At 48.3% G+C, this 4676-nt stretch overlaps 1 long non-coding RNA gene across 1 annotated transcript in view; it reads left to right on the top strand.

Annotated features, from left to right (window-relative positions):
• Positions 1 to 45: 45 nt before the first annotated feature.
• Positions 46 to 4676, top strand: part of LOC113940421 — a 19057-nt gene continuing 14426 nt past the window's right edge. The window contains exon 1 of the long non-coding RNA XR_003525438.1: positions 46 to 226. This is a non-coding gene — a long non-coding RNA (uncharacterized LOC113940421). The remainder of the gene's footprint in view (positions 227 to 4676) is intronic.

The following is a 4676-nucleotide window of genomic DNA, read 5'->3' as shown; positions in this document are numbered from 1 at the left end:
GGGGGGCTTGAACTTAAAAATTAGATTTTGGGAGTTTCAAACCACCACAACCTCACACCAAGGGACCCACAGTAAGAGAAGCCCTTCGAGTTCCCTGACTGTGGGAAGAGCTTTGGCTGCTGCTCCAACTCCATCAGCCATCAGAGGACCCCCATTGGATGATCCACAGGGACCCACGTTGGGCACAGACCTGGTGACCCATGGTCCAGGTGGTCCATGCTGGGAAGTGTATTGGGGTTTAGATGGCCATGTTTTGGTTCCTGGGGGGCTCCAGGGGTGGGTTCTGTGAGCAGCTACCAGAAACTTCCCCTGTGTCCAGCCCCTGTCCCAACTCCCCTGACAGTGAGGGTGACTCAGGGTCTTCTTAACTGATCCCTTGGGGCAGATTAGAGTTAGTTTATCTATATCTATGTCTCTATTTATATCTATCTATATATGTAGGGTTTAGTTTAGAACAATTTTGTCTCCATGTAAAGTAGGTTTGGGGCAGTTTTGTCTCCTGTCTATAGTGATATAAAAACACAAAAATAACACTTCCCCTCTCTGACTCCAAGCCCAGCCTGTCCCCTCCAGGGGTGGGTGTTCCCCCCGCTCTGCCCCAGGCGGTTCCATTGCCCATGGGCAGCAAAGCCCCCACTGCTTCTGCAACTGGAGAGTGTTGGAGCCATGGACCATTAACATTCCAGTCTCTACAAGCTCTGCATCCTAAAAGTCAAGAGGGTTCAACCTGTCACCTCAAAGTGGATCAATCCCACTGAAAATGGTTCAATCCCACCCCAAACTGGCTTGATCCCACCCCAAAATTCCTGTGTTTCTTATTTTCCCTATGTAATTCTGGGGCAGCCGGTGCCACCCCTCAGCTTTCCGCAGGCTGAGGCTTGACCTTGCACTTTTGCCTTTGCTGGATTTCTTCATCAAATATTTTTCTCTCCGTGAAAACAAAAATATGGAAGGTTTTCGATAATCTGGACATCTTTAGACCATCTGGACAAATTACAGTTTGTGTGTTGGAACGGAACATTTTCCACGTTTAATCATTTGTTCCCATCCCTCCCAGGAGGGAGGACACTGAACTCTTCCACAGAAACAGAAAACTAGTAACGAAAATTCAGACTACTGAAAATGAAAAATACCTTTTGCTCACAGGTGACCCTTTCATGTCCTTCTCTTCTGCCTTCTTGCAATCGATGTGATCCGTGGCAGCAGTTGCCTAGATGATGGCCAAAAAAAGCATTGAATTAATTTAGAATCATTCCAGAAAACTGAATCACAAGTGGGGATTTGAAACTGCCTCAGGGGAGCACATTTGGAGAAAAGGGTTCCTCAGTCACTTAGAAAATTTGGCTGAAAGTGCTCGTTGTGGACGTGAAACTCTTAAATAAATAATACCAACTCATCCTGCATCCTTCCCAGGGCAGTATTTTTATCCCCAGATTAAGATATTCTCCAGTGACTTTGTCTCTACACAAATCAATGTTCTCCTGGGAAAAGCACCAAGTATATGAGACAAGTAACTGTAAAAACAACCAACCCACCCACCCCCCACACAAAGAAAAGCCCAAGAAAACCCCAAGAACTTGCCAAACTAAATAAACCCCTGAAAACCAGGTTTTGAAGCATTTCAGAAGTAGTTAAAATAAATGAGACATCAGTCCTTCTGCCTTCAACAAACTGCCTCAAACTTCTCCTTTCTGTGCTTAAAAATCAACATTTCAGTGACTCAGATTGTAGACCAGTATGAACTTTGCTGCCCAGCTCAACCACCAGTGCCCCTAAAGGTCCTCCCAGAAAAGGGGATTGAGGGGGTCCTGGGTGGGCTCTGGATGGATTTACGGGGTCCTTGGGGATCTGTGGGGTGGTCCTGGCACCTTTTCGAGTGAGCTGGGTGCCCACTGAGGGGTAGGTGCCCACCCAAAGCCCCCCCGAGCAGGTTGACACAGGGGAAGGCTGGGGGGATCCCCATTCCCAATCCATTCTGGGGCCAGTTTTGCCCTCCCAAACCTCAGCTCCTCCCTACGTCACATCTATCATATGACAGCACATCTTCCTCTGTGACATCACATCTTGTCTATGATGTCGCATCCATCATATGATAGCACACCTCTCCCGTGACATCACAGCTCCACTGTGAAATCACATTCGCCCTGTGACATCACATTTCCCTCTATGACATCACATCCTCCATGTGACATCACATCGTCCTCTGTGAAATCACATCCTCCCATGATATCACATCCTTCTCTGTGATATCACAACTTCCTGTGACATCACATCCTCCTCTGTGACATCGCATGCCTCCTATGACATCACATCCTCCTCTGTGACATCACATCCTCCTCTGTGACATCACAGTTCTCCTGTGACATCACAGTTCTCATGTGACATAACATCCTTCCTGTGACATCACATCCTTCCCGTGACATCACATCCTCCTCTGTGACATCACATCTAGTCTATGATGTCGCATCCCTCATGTGACACATCATATGACATCACACCTCTCCAGTGACATCACAACTCCACTGTGACATCACATTCTCCCTGTGACATCACATCTTCCTCTATGACATCACATCTTCCATGTGACATCACATCCTCCTCGGTGACATCACATCCTCCCATGACAACACATCCTTCTCTGTAACATCACAGCTTTCTGTGACATCATAGGCTTCCTGTGACATCACATCCTCCTCTGTGACATCACATCCTCCTCTGTAACATCTCATCCCCCTCTGTGACATCTCATGTCTCCTATGACATCACATCCTTCTCTGTGACATCGTAGGTCTCGTATGACATCCCATCCTCCTCTGTGACATCACATCTTCTCCCATGACATCCCATCCTCCTCTGTGACATCACATCCTCCCATGACATCACATCCTTCTCTGTGACATCACAACTTCCCGTGACATCACATGCTCCATGTGACATCACATCCTCCTTTGTGACATTGCATGTCTGCTATGACATCACATCCTCCCCGTGACATCAGATCTCCTTTGTGACATCACATCGTCCTCTGTGACATCACAGCTCTCCTACGAACATCACAGGTCTCCTGTGACATCACATCCTTCCTGTGACATCACACGCTTCCTGTGACATCACGTCTCCTATGACATCACATCCTCCCTGTGACATCACATCCTTCCTGTGACATTACATCTTCCCCATGACATCACAGCCCCTCCCTGTGACATCACATCTCTCCTGTCATATCACATCATCCCTGTGACATCATCCCTGGTGGCTGCCTGGGGATCTTTCCAGTCATAAATGTTATCACAAAAAAGAAACTCTCTCTTTCATACAGGCAGTAAAACTGGAATCCTGATGCCTTCAAATCTTCAGCAAAAACCACGATTCAAACTATGAGCACTGCTCTTCTGTCGCCACTGAACCAGTTGTAGGTGACTGTGATTTAATAAAGCAGCAACAATTGGCCCATACACATGGTGTCCTTCTGTGGTGTTTTAGAGCTGGCTCCCTGCCAAGTCTCCAAACCCCACTGCAAGAGCTTCCCCCCCAAAACCTAGGGAAAAGGAAAAAAACACAAGAGAACAGAAATAAGAGAAAGCTAAAGCAGTATATAAATATATTTTCACTGATATTACATTTATATACAAAAACTATATACACATAAGAAAGAAACCCCCAACACCCACAAACAGAAAAGGGGAAGGGAAAAATGGGACAAAACAAACAAACAAACAAAAACAGGTATACACGCTCAATAAAGAAATAGCCAAAGAAAACCATAGTATTTTCCTTGAGAAAGCACAATCATGCCCAACGCCACCACCACGCTACTGGACCCCAGCTCAGCAGAAACAACCGACCCCGTAGGCCCGACCAGGCCTCAGCTCCCCCACAGAAGTGAGACCAGCCACAGGAGTCTGTTGTCTCCAAACCTCACCGGAAGGGAGGAAGAGGAAGAGCCTTCCCTGTCCACCTATTACATAAAGGTGCCTGATTACATAAAGGAATAGGATGGAATACTTCCTTCCTAGGCCTAGACTCAAAACCATTACACTTTCAGATGCTCCACATCCTGAGCAGACTGTGTCCTGCTCCTCCTGTCCTGCTGCCTGCAGGACAACTTCCCCCTCAGCACACCCCGAACCCCAGGCTTCTTTGGGAAGTTGAGCTCTGGCTGAGACTTTCCCCAGGAGAAGTCTCATTTGTCTCTCCTCAGGGCAGTCCCCCCAGCACCCAGCCAGGATAGGGCACAGAATGAGTGGCCCCAGCTCTGCCTCCCCAGGGGTGTCCAGGCATCCCACGAGGCATCTGCTGTTGCTGCATCACCGTCTCCCCTCACCAGAATGGATTTGGAAGGCTTTCCAAGCACAGGGAGCCAGAGGGGACCAGAGAGGAACCTCAGGGCTCCCAGAGGGACGAGAGGACAAACAGGGAGTCTGGGTCACCGCCCCCATGGCAGAGGATGAACCTCCACTGTCCCTCTCTTGCACCAGTAGCATGTTTCCATCTGTTCTGCCCTGGGGAAGTATCCTTTGACTTGGAAGAGCTGATGATCATCATCTTGTGATGCCCTGGGAGGGGATTAGTTTTGACAGAGTCACCTACAGGAAAGTTTGGAGACCTCCCTCAGTGTGCCCTGTGCCGGTGCTGAGCACATGGAGGGAAACACACCAAGAGTCAGACGGCCCTGC

This window comes from Corapipo altera, unplaced genomic scaffold (assembly GCF_003945725.1).
Source record: "Corapipo altera isolate COAL_440 unplaced genomic scaffold, ASM394572v1 60912, whole genome shotgun sequence".
Classification (NCBI taxonomy): Eukaryota; Metazoa; Chordata; class Aves; order Passeriformes; family Pipridae; genus Corapipo; species Corapipo altera.
Note: the sequence above shows the minus strand (reverse complement) of the source record. Positions and strands in the feature narration are given on the sequence as shown.